At 42.4% G+C, this 12,157-nt stretch overlaps 1 protein-coding gene across 2 annotated transcripts in view; it reads left to right on the plus strand.

The window, feature by feature from the left end:
* Positions 1 to 2,345: 2,345 nt before the first annotated feature.
* The window catches only part of LOC101078708 (1-phosphatidylinositol 4,5-bisphosphate phosphodiesterase beta-4), a 39,786-nt gene continuing 29,974 nt past the window's right edge, over positions 2,346 to 12,157 (plus strand). For both annotated transcript variants that reach the window (XM_003971586.3, XM_029849105.1), the window contains exons 1-2: positions 2,346 to 2,776; positions 5,241 to 5,286. The gene's annotated coding sequence lies outside the window, so the exon portion shown is untranslated. The remainder of the gene's footprint in view (positions 2,777 to 5,240; positions 5,287 to 12,157) is intronic.

Here is a 12,157-nt window from a genome sequence, read left to right on the forward strand (position 1 = left end):
GTAATTTCTGGAGTAGAGTCGTGTGTCTTTTGAATTTGTCATCACTGTTCTCAGAACAATTTTGGTGCTATTTTTACATCCTAAACTATGTCTGTGTATGTCACATAACTGCAGATTGTGTCATTTTACACCCTCATTTTACCCTCTTATAGTCACATCTAACTGTTCCTTATTATTTGACTGTGATTGTCATTAATCGTCGGTTATGTTTTCATTCATCTGTGTTGAAATTCACCTTTTGTCAGTGTGTGTGAATGAATTATTATATCAGTGTTAGCCCACCCTCATTCTAACATAATGGAATGGAAAGAGAAGATTGCGCCACTGAACATTCGCAATTATGGCCCAAACCCACCTATAGAGTGAGTGTTTGGAGTCATCGGCACAGCAATTGGCTAGGTGTGTGTGGGTGTGTGTATGAGTCTGTGTGTGTACGTGTGTGTAGGTGAGCATATGTGAAAATGTGTCACACTCAGGGGCAGGGGATGTTGGGGCGAAATCATCGATGACCTACTTCCAATGATCTCCTGGGCAACAGTAACATTGAAACAACCCAGCAGGAACATGATTTCAAGCCTCTACGTCAATGATTCACGTAGCAGCACTTCACTGAGACTGACTGACAACCAGCAACATCAGACCTTAGTGTTCGATTCCAAGGCTCAAGCTTTGTACAACTTAACCTTGGCAATTCACCTTGATATGCATCATCAGTGATAAGCTGAGTTGACTTGTGTCTGGCCAGGAGTGCATGTTTGTGCGGCGTGGGTACATGAAAACAGGAGTCACCCATGATCAGATTGTGACGCGTTATCGAGCTGTGTGGTTCCTTGCTGTGTATGTCCACGTGGCTCAGTGTGAAAATTTTAGCTGCATTATATTTTAGTGTCTTTTTTCTTCCTTGTCTGTGTAAACAGTGTGTCCTTGTCAGTCTTCAGCAGAATCCCAACAAGCGACAGGAGATGAGACGGGCCTGGTCACCCGTAACAACCGCCTCGACCATTTGGAGGTCTCCTTGCGTACCGGCAACCAGGAAGTGAGCTAATTAACCCCGAGTTCAGGACGGAAGGAGGGTGGCTATTTAATAAGCTTCTCTGGGTTATATAAACAGTGACGCCCTGACAAAGTCCCAGGAATATTGTCACCCTGCGTCTGTCCGTCTGCTGTAGGGTTGAGGAAGTGGAGGAGCAGGCGGCATCTGTAACTGGGCTTTAATGAGGCACTCCTGGAGAGCAGAAGAGGAAGATGACTACAAGATGCTGATTATAAGGTAGAAGCATACACCTTCCTGCCCTCATATTTAATCTTTACCCTCTACACCTTGTCTTAAATATTTCTATCTAAACCTAATGTAAACTTAATGCCGTTTTAATCCTAACCCCAAGACATAATCCTTACATAAAGCTTACATTAAACCACACCGCCACATCTAGGCCATTTCAAAAGCATGACCTAAAACCTAAAAATGTCCTCTGGAAAGTGAACGCTCCATCTTTTTATCCATTTACTTTTCTGCTCAACAGTTCAAACGTCAAACGGGCACTGGCTCTATCAGAGGGCTCAGAGCTCCCACTTTGTGTTAATATTAGGATTTTGCAGAGACCTATCACTGGGAGACATCCTTGTGGAAACTGTTCTCCCGGGAGATTCCTAAAGCTTAAGTTACAAACTGGGAGTAGCTCATATGTGTGATTTGACCTGTTGCTAAACACCAAGTTTCATTGTGGCAAAAGGATCCAGTGTTTTTGTATCTGCACAAGGAACTAAAAACAAGTATCTCTGCATCTATTCTTGTCATTTTTCCTCCTTTCTCAAAAGTCCCTGCTACATTAGGGGCCACAGGCAGTAGTTATAACTCACGAATTAAAATAATGATTACTCTTTGGGGAGGTTATATGCGTTTGGAAATGCTAAAACGGAAATGCCATGGCGACTGGAGTCGTGATCTTCAAGTATTTGTTTCGTTCAGATTTCTGAGGAACCATCTTTTGGCCAAATTTCAAACGTGGTCCCAATGGGCTTTAATTCTTTGGTTTACAAGTCGAATTTACCACCCTCCGTGAGGTAGAAAAGGTCCTACCCCCTTGTTCATGCCACAACTGACGTCAACCACCGTGTGAATCAACGCCATAAACCTTTATGTATGCCCTAAAAATGCAAAACCTGTTAAGCTGATGGAGCAGTGGTGAATCAGAGACACGCACGGTGGCGTGGGGAGACAAAACAGCAGCATTGAAGGGGGGAGGCGGCGTTTATCAACGCATGGCGGCCGCAGCCGTCAGCTGTGCGGGAGCAGGGAGGAGCTGACTCCGCTTCTGCTGCTGCATGACTCATTCTTTCAAATCTAGACGCACTCAATGGCACATTTGTGCTTGTGCACACTCTCGTACGCACGCACGCACACGTATACATAAATCTATATGAGCGCACGCGGGCCCACGTAGTCGGTCACGCGCGGGCACGTTTTGGTCGTGAGGGGTGGGCGCGCGCTGCCTTGTTGAAGAGAGGGAGTCCTCATCAAAGCGCACCAGGGCCGCTCAGTCTCCACTGGAGGGCGGGTGGTACAAGAGCACCGGGACGCTCCGGCAGCAGTGAGACGGAGCAGACAGACAGAGGGAGCCGGGACGGAGCTGCAGCCGCTGAATGACACAGACGAGACGCAGACACGGAGAGAGGAAACCCCCAGCAGACAGAAGTGGACTCCTCGGTGCATCACAGCTGCCCGCCGACGGATTAAACTGTGCGTGCTGACCGTCGCCGAAACGCCAAAGATCACGTAAGAACAACGCAGAAGCGTCGGATACGATTGTCGGAGCTGCTCCGGAGTTGCTTTGCTGTTTGTCCCCTCATAATCCAACGAAATTTTAGAATGCGGTGTGTTTGTTCTGCGTGTCAGCCGGGCGCTGCTGATGAAGGACGTCCAAACTCCATCACGCCAGCTCTCACAGGCTCACTCCGAATCCAGATGGCATCATTCAGACATGCATACATCCTCTCTCGCCGCCTGTCACACACGGAGCTGGCGGCTGTAGCCTGAGCTAGCTAGCTCAACGCGTCAAACTGGACCGCGTGTAATTCAGTAGCACAAGTGTTGTCGCTTTTCTTGGCACAGTGATTTTCCTCCCCGTGCGAGTCACATGCACGTATCTGGAAGCCGCTGCGCCTTGCAAACTTGATGAAATGTTGGGGTTCTTGTGGGTTCCAACGGCACTGAGGTTAGCCGGTGGAGCTAACTGTAGCGGGACAGATAAAAAAAAAAAGAAAAAGCCAGCCGGCTAGTACGTTGCATGGCAAAGTGCACACTGCTCGGCTGCATCGTTGCCACGCAAACCTGCAGATAATCTCACAAAACCGGCCTTTTCTGTCATGAATTTGCATCAGATGTCGTTTTTGGGCTTCGGTGTTGCACGTTGAGCTGACGCAGAAGTTGAATGCATTGTTGATTTAATTAGGTGATGGGCTCGTTGAGTCACAGAGCATCTGTGATGGACATCCAGGGACCTCTTTACATCACCACATCAGTGTTTAACGATAGCTTGTTATAGGATTTGTTTTTAGGCATAACCATATGCACAAAGAAATTAAGGCGTATGATGGTTCTCAAGCTGAGGTGGGAAAATTTAAGGCTCTATGTGGAACTGGAAGGAGATTCTTTGAACATTGCAAACAGTTCTGAAATTTCTCAGAAGGGTTTCGTAGAGAGCCGTTAAAATATGTTTCTAGAGGGGGTTCATTAAAGAAGTCTTGCCAAAGTAGGTTATTTGATAATAATTAAAACAATAAGGCCACCGTGGCATCAGTCATTTTTTGGAGAAATGTACCTAAAACGTTTGGATTCACCTCATCGCCCACTGATGAATGTAGAGTTCGACTATTTTAATTGAGTAGAACGACATCTGAGGCTGAAATCTTGGTTCTGGTAATCATATTCACTACAATATTGCAGTGTCAGCAGAAATGTTTGAGAAAAGAACTTCTTCCCGACATTAATGCATCAAATACTGGACCCTTAACATTGGCACAGTCTGGATTTAAAAAAAAAAAAGACCTGTTAAGTCACTCACGCCCAGAAGGTACAGTGTTATTTGTTCAAGAATAACAGGTCCTTGCTCTTATTTGCTGCACAAATATCCCATGCTACATTATTTAGTCTAAGGTTTATTCACTGCAGCTTTTAAATGAGCTTAATCAATAATTGGCAGTCAGGTGTTCTGCATGTTGACACACATTCTTCTTTATTATGGCCTTTTTTATGAGTCGTGTTTCAGCAGGAGCATTTTATTTGTGGCTAAAGAGAAACACGGCTTATTTTAAACATCCTACACTCGAATACTGCTAAATTACTAAATGTCACCCCCACGCTACCCGTCCTTTAACTGTGTCTTACAGCCCCTGATGGACAATAACTACTGTGGAAAGAAAAAAAACACCTTCTGCGCTGGCTTATTGACAGCATAAAGGTTTCAATACTGATTACAGAGGCAAACATCACCTCCTGCTCACACAATTACAATCCTTCACCTGTGGCTTAAACCTGGACTTTGGAACACGTTGATGAATGGAGGTGACTAAGAAGCTTAAAGGCTAACTGAGGCTACGCAGATGTGTTTGGATTTTCTTTTGAGAGCCAGATGCTAATGATGGGTTACATCTTTGGGTGGACATCTTTTAAAAAAAATAAAATAAAAAAGGTGTAATTTTTTAATCCCAATTCATGCCTGGTGTTATTACTTTTAGTGATGATGGTTTTATTTATCATGCATCTGATGGCTGTGTAATTTCATGTGGTGTTTTGGTGGTGTTAATTAAGGTTGCCAGAGGAACAGCATCTTTAGAACAATTCAATGAAACAGCCAACGCAAAACTGTCAGAGGTGTGTGTTTTAGGGCTGTGCAGGTCAGTCTGTGAATGCTGAAGTGCTGATGGGCCGCGCGATGCATTGATGGGATTAACAGAAAAGCAGCCTTGTGTGCCGACAAAGGAGATTATGTAGTATTTTAAGAAAAGTGAATGGAATTAATGCTTTGGGGTCTTCCTTTTTTTATTTTTCACTTCCACTGCTAAGGTGGCAGAGGACTAGTGAGTTGTGGTCCACAGGATGCTGTCTTTCCTGTGAGGTTCTACTCATTTTTGCCCGTACTACTCTATATCATGGATTAAAGCTCTCCACCAAATAAGTCCAGATATGATTTATGAAATTACTCTCTCTTCTCACCGCGTTACCTTTTTTGTCTCTGCAGGACAAGACATGAGCTACTCCCCCTGAATGTTATTGATGCTGAACTGGTGAGTTTTGGTGTTGTGGTCTGTTTTTATTATTTTGTGCCATCCAGTCCTGCTACTGTAAGGTTTGTAAGGTTCGAAGAGCCACCAGCTAATCACACAACTGTGTCCTGTAGAGCCTCTTCAGTATCAGTTTACAGCCACCCAGTGTACATTCGCCGCTATGCATGTTAAGAGCTTAGACAGCATTACAGCAACTGATTTAAGTCTTTGCATAATGTCTCTGAAACATATGGCTTACCTTACAAGTTATGTAATGTGGATACCATGGTATAATTTAAAATGTGTTTGGAGCAATTGTGTACAGCCACTTATCATCTTGCATTCTTGCTACTCTCTTAATGAAGATTCTTCTGGCCTGTTTTTTTTCCCCTTAAAGTACACGCTTTGAGGTATCATCTTAGTGAGAATAAAAGCAAAAATATTATTTTTTTATAAGCATCACTGTGCAGGACTCCACCACAGTCAGATATTAATCATTGATCGACATGTTGCGTGGCCGCTGCTGCATGTGTTCGCTCATGCCGAGCTAGTAACAATGATTGGATGGAGAGGTGATTACTCTTTGTGATGTGGTCTGCAAAAGTGATGTCAGCGGTGTGGAGGCGGTTTATTGGATGATCCTAATTCTTCTGTGAAATGGCGAGACAATATTTTCATGGTAAGCATGCATGCATGTCCCTCTGTGTGGAACATATAGTATAATACATTCCAGCTGTCAGCCTTAGCTTTTAAATGGTAACACAAGGCTTGGTCACTAGATTTTTGTGCACTGTATTGTATTTGCCAGATGTATGATAAAAATGTATCATAATGAATGTTTTTCTTCTCAGCTGGGTATTGTAGTCCATAGAATGTTTGATATAGTTTATTGGACTACAAACATGCCCGGATTTACAAAAAAGGAAATTTATTTTTTCTTTTGGACAAATTATGTGAGAGAATATTAGAGTCTAAACCTTAACTAACATTTAAAAATACTGTTACAAACTAATTTTTTGGCCCACTGGCAGGCTTATAGAGCTTAAAGTAATTTTTAATGGGATCACTTACCTGTTTACTTAGAGTTAAATTTGGTCATCAACATTCATGGAAAACATTGATGTGATCTCATAGTAAAAACCCAAAAAATGCACTTCATGTTCAAGGTAAAACTTACAAAACGTCATAAAATAAATGTGTACTTGTTATTCTATTTTTAATTTTATTTATTTTTTACCAAAAACTCTAATAATTCCACTCTTTGACTTGCAACTTGAAATGTAGATTATGGTCGGTGTAGTGTCGGCTACTTCTAGAGAGGGTGAACTTAGAAATGGGAGCGTGTGAGTGAGTCCACAAGGGTAAGTGTGGCTGCAAGGAGAATGTAATGACGAGGCTTTTCTCTGCAGACTCTAGACCAGCAGCAAGGAGAGTGAAAAGCAAAGAAAGACACAGAGATAGGAAGCTGCTTTCACTCGCCAACTGAAGGCAGCTGATGTCACTGTGTCAATATTTACGCTTCTTAACAGAAAAATGGCAGCGTGAGCTTAGCCGATTCAGGAGCAGGCGGCTTCAGGAGCAGGCAGCTGGGGCATCCTGGTTTTGAATGAAAGAAGCTTTGATGAGTAAGAACGACACTCGGGTGATAATTATAGTAGCTCGGCAACACGTGTGGTGTTAAAAGCGAGCATGGGAACGTTACACACATCGTGATTTTTGTACCTTCCCAACATCCCTCTTTTGTTCTCCTGTGCACAGTGCACATTAACACCAGAAGCGCCTCAAACCACTGTGGGGATACATGTGAACGCAATTTGCACTTCCAATTAAACTGTCGACCTTCGCTCTAGAATATGAAACTTGATTTTGCACCATCCTCTCCTGGATAGCTATTATTACTCAGCCAGCCCAGTAATAGAACGAATTGGGCTGACGAGGAACATTGAAGTCAGCAAAATGATCATAGCATTCGTCGCATTCAAATGTCTGGAAGTGGGGAAACTATGAGATTCTGCTGATTGATTATCTTGTGTTCCTCTAAATTGTTCGCATAACATCTACAAACCAGAGCAAATGCAGATTTCACCTTTGACGAGCGCGTCGCCTCTCCGACGTTAAACGGATTGTAGCTGCCAAGAATGCCAAGCTCCGTTGCCAGAATTTATCAGATAAAGAGCTGTTTGAGAGCTGCTGAAAGAAAATCTCAGAATGCATTAGAGCCTAAAGCGCCTAACACATGACTTGCCTGCCTAATCAGATGACTAGATAAATGGCAGGAATGTTGCTTCTTCCTCCTTTTCACAGCACTGTTCTTGTCCGTCATGGAGGGGGAGAAAAGGGCGTGTGTGTGATTGTGTGTCCGTGTGTGCCAGAACGGCATCTTCATTCTGGCCACTACTGTACAAGATAACATGTCTGAGCAATTACGTAATGTTCACCAGCTGAGTTTATCACTTATGCTGTTGGCTTAAGTCAAAGTGCCGCATACACCACATGGCACAGTTCTATTTTATTATTAACTTTTGTAATCCAATGGACTCAATGTAATTTTCTTTTTTTTAAATTTGGTAATCAGAACAGCAAACAACACATTGAATGGTTTCAATGTGTTGTTTGTGACTTTGTTGTACAGTTGAAATGAACCTTTTTTTTGCTGCAGTTTTTATTAAGTTTATCAAAGTGAAGCTCAGGAATGAAAGAAATGCAGCAGAACCAAGAGTCCCCTCACATAAATTTCCAAGAAGCCCCAGATATATTTTACAAAAGTCTCCTGTCATTTTTCACAGAGAACACCTTGCAACATCAAAACTGTCATAACAAGCGGTGGAAGTAATGAAAGGTTAATAATCAAAGTGCATAAGAGCAACGTTTAGTAGTACTTTGGCAATCGATGGTGGACATCGTGTTTCTCTGAAAGACACCCAGCACACAAGGAGACCCAAAAGGTATTTTTTGTATATACAGGTTTTATGTAGCACTTATTCTCCATTCTTACATTGTTTAAGGCATCAAAGAGTTGTAGTGTATGATTTCATATGCTGTCATTTAGTGTGTTTTAGGTGGCAAAATCTGCCTCTCTTTCAAAGATGGGGTGAAATAAGAATGTTTCATCAGTATCAATGACCTGCATCATCACAATGTGATAAAGGATATGGCTGGTTGTGGCATTTTCTACTTGAAACGAGCATTTGTTTGCATATGCTTATGCAAAGGAACCGTCTTTATTGTGGAGATACAGAAACTGTTCTGCCATTTGAAGATTTTCCTGGAAGGCTACCAACACATGGCCCCAGCTCTGTTTTCCCAGTGGACATTGCTCATTACAAAAACTGAACAATTGAACTCTCCAAAGCTTCAAATGCCGCCCCCCCTCCAGCGATTGTAAATGATGGGAAGGGATAGCTTACTATCTGCCTTTGGGACAAAAAACCCCACGCATGCTGCGGTTCTTTTTTTTTCTTCTTTTTTTAAAATCTTTGACAACAAGGTGTATCTGGCATCATCATCATTAGCATCTGACATCAGGTTCCTTGCCAATGAGAAGTGGCACCAGCTGCTGTAGATGAGTCCAATATTATCAGTCATTGGTTACAGCATCTAACCACTTACTAAAATTTGAAATGGTATTTGGTACCAAAATGAGTTCCAACCACACAGGAGCAATTAATAATGTAAATGAATGCTGTTAGATTAAATATCAGATTGTAAACTTTATAAAAGAGCCAAACGGATGTTCACAGTGGGCACTCACTATGAGTCACTAAGTGGAGAAAGGCTCCTGTTTTCACCTTCCATCTCTGCTTGATTTTACTTTCACCGTCTGCTTCTCTCCGGCCCTCAGGGAAGCGGCTTCTGACAGCACTGAAAGGAAGAGATAAAAATGAAAAATCAAAGTGTAGGTGAAATGTTTTGGTGGGTGTGCATCTTTCTCTTCAATGACTGGCATTCTCTTCAACAATGGGTTGCTGCTTCTCTCAGGACCTCAATTTCACTTTTTCTACTGAGATGCACTCTTCCTCGGTATTCGATCTTCATACTGGGGAAAAATATCTATAGTGGAATAAAAAGCAACATCGCAAGTTATCCTACAATAACCATTGCAAATATTAGAAGGTGGCTTTTAAGGTAAAGTTACAGAAGACGAAATTATAAGAAGGGATTCTGAAACTTGATGATCTGATCCCACAGCCCAAATCTGCTTCAAACACATCTACCTGTTTTTCTCCAAAGGTTATAACTTGTCACTGTCAAGGATTTGTTTTTTGTTTTTTTTTAAATGAAAGCGGTAAAGCTCTGATGGCATGAAAGGAGGTAAAGCTCTGATGGTATGCCTGGTATATGCCTTTTTAAAAGAATATATAAATGTTTCCCCAAGTCTGAATATTGGTATTACTCTATAGTTTCAGTATAAGTTCAGGAGAATGAATACATAAATGTTCAAGACCCATTTCTTAGCTAGCTGTTCCCAATGTTGTTATTAAATTACAACTGGTGGCAGGTGCTTCATGCTTACGGTATTCATGCGACATTGGGATCTGTTTTGACTTGTTTCAAACAAAGTCACTATTTTTAGGTCCCTGCTTGATCTCACTGCTTCAGTACTTTACAATCTGGCAGCTGTGCATCAGCCCTCCAAGGAACCCCAACTGCCCTGTGGGACACAGCTGCATAATATGCTGGGAGCGGTGATTTCTGGTCAGAGTTGTGGTGGTTGTTCTTGTTGTTGTCGTTGCTTGAGTCCACCCTCGCAGAGACGGAATAGAAAGAGAAGAAAGTTGGCAACAGAGATGGGAATTATCCTCTCAGTACCCTGACAGGTGCTGTTCATGGCAAATGGCGACTCGCACAGTGATCTCCGTGGCAGGAGATGGGTTTGGTTGACTCCCTGAGGTGGAGACACATGCTTTTAGCTTTTGACAGTTGCTTTCTTCACACCCAACCTAATTTTAAGCATCAGTCATGCAGTCTTTGGTTGCTTATTTTTCTTAATGCGCATTTGCATTTGATCAGGAGTAGAAGTTCCCTGTTAAAATTGGAAAAGCATCATAATATTTTATTTTTATAGGCTATTATAAGATCACATAAATAATGTCACTTCCCCTGTTGCAGCCTATCTTGCAATACCTGCGGGAGAGTGTGTGGGTGACTGTGTTAACTCTTGTCCTTTTAATCAGCACCCCTGTGTGCTTCCCCTGTAGAGCTGTCGTTTCTTGACTGATGATGGTGGAGCTGCCACTGTGTACACTATTTAAATCCTCCGGATGGCAGGGCTCAGATTAGTAGCCTCTTACCTGTTGCCCTAATCAAAGGAATCATTACTGCACTGCTGGGGTGCTACTCAAAATAGCTTGTTCTAAAAATAAAAGCCATTTGAAGCTGCTGGGTAGCAAAGTGCAGCCATGATTTGGCTGATATTGTGCATTATTGAGCCTGTAGCACTGAGAGAGACCTTTACAAAAGATGTCAAAGAAATGCACTAATCAAGTCCCCAGTTATAACAATGATTGATGGTGGGAAAGATCCACCACTGGTGCTCTGAAGTCACAAAGTGATGTTGGACAACTCCAGTCCCGCTCATCTACTTGTGGTCAGTGAGTGTGGGTAAAGATGAAGGACGTGATGCCTCCCAGTAAGGCAAAATCATGTTGAGCAGCCCTGGGTGATGGATACACCACATTAAGGTTCTGTACCCTGGCAGACTTTTGTAGACTTTGGTGTTAAATCTTATTGGTAAGATGGAAGAATGAGGATAAAATGACATGGTTAAATTCAAATGAGCAAATGTTGATTTGTGATTTGAAGTTGCAGTTAGAACAGTTTGAGTAATCAGTGGCCTAATGAAGCTCAGATGAAGCTCCTGCAGCTTTTTAGCTGCTCTGTGACCCAACTTTTGCTATAGCATTGAAATATTATTTCAGTGCTTCTTTAGTTTACTTCGCTGAGCCAGCAGTTTGATCATTTTTAAACAAAGATTGGTTTACCAGTCTGTCTATCCATCGTCATTACAGTTGTTGTCATCTGTCTCTCTAGAATCTCCAAGGGTTCCCACCAAAACCAACAGCAGAGCATAAATACTGGTGGTCTCTGCATACATGACACGGCTTCCCTTTTTTGGTGTACACCCACTGGTCCTTCTCCTCGGTGCTAGAGAGGCCTGTGAACAGCCCTCAGCCAGGGAGCCCACTTGACTTGTAGAATATTTGATACGTGTAATTTTTCCCCCTGGGAGAGACCATCAAAATGGAGTGGAGAGAGGGAATGAGAGATACATGATAGATTGAAGGCTGATCGCTCCCAGAATAGAGTTCATTCTGCTCCATAAAGAGAGCATGTCTGCCTGTTTGACCAGGGATTGTCTCACGGTATGGCATTGCTCTTTATTCAAAAGATTATAATGATGCTCAAGTTAACACTATGCAATGACCTCATGTTTTGCTGGGACCTAATACTTAAGTCCCTTTTAGTCCAGTTAAATATAGAGTAATGTGATTAATTTCTGTTGTGGCATATGATGTCGTAATATACGTGTCTTATTCTTGTTGGAGCATCCTGAGGCAACCATGTTTCATTGTGAAGTTAGAGAAACCACTGGGTTGTTGGTTCACCCCTGGAATCCAGTGCTGATATTAACATTTTACCGTCTGTAGTGAAGTGGGACAATTCCTGGACGGATGTGTGAGGGCACAAGCTGGAAAGGTTTACAGAGATGGTTAATTCTCAAACGTGTTTGTTTGGTTGAATGTGATGAATACCTTCCTCTGTGTTCCAGTCAATGAACAGAGTTTATTTGCAGCATTCACTATTATCATTACATTCTTTATGTGGTGTGTATCACTGGGGTTGCCTTTAGCCGTAATGCCTTGAATCCAGATGTTTATGACAACTGAGGGTT

This window comes from Takifugu rubripes, chromosome 16, assembly GCF_901000725.2.
Source record: "Takifugu rubripes chromosome 16, fTakRub1.2, whole genome shotgun sequence".
Taxonomy (NCBI): domain Eukaryota; kingdom Metazoa; phylum Chordata; class Actinopteri; order Tetraodontiformes; family Tetraodontidae; genus Takifugu; species Takifugu rubripes.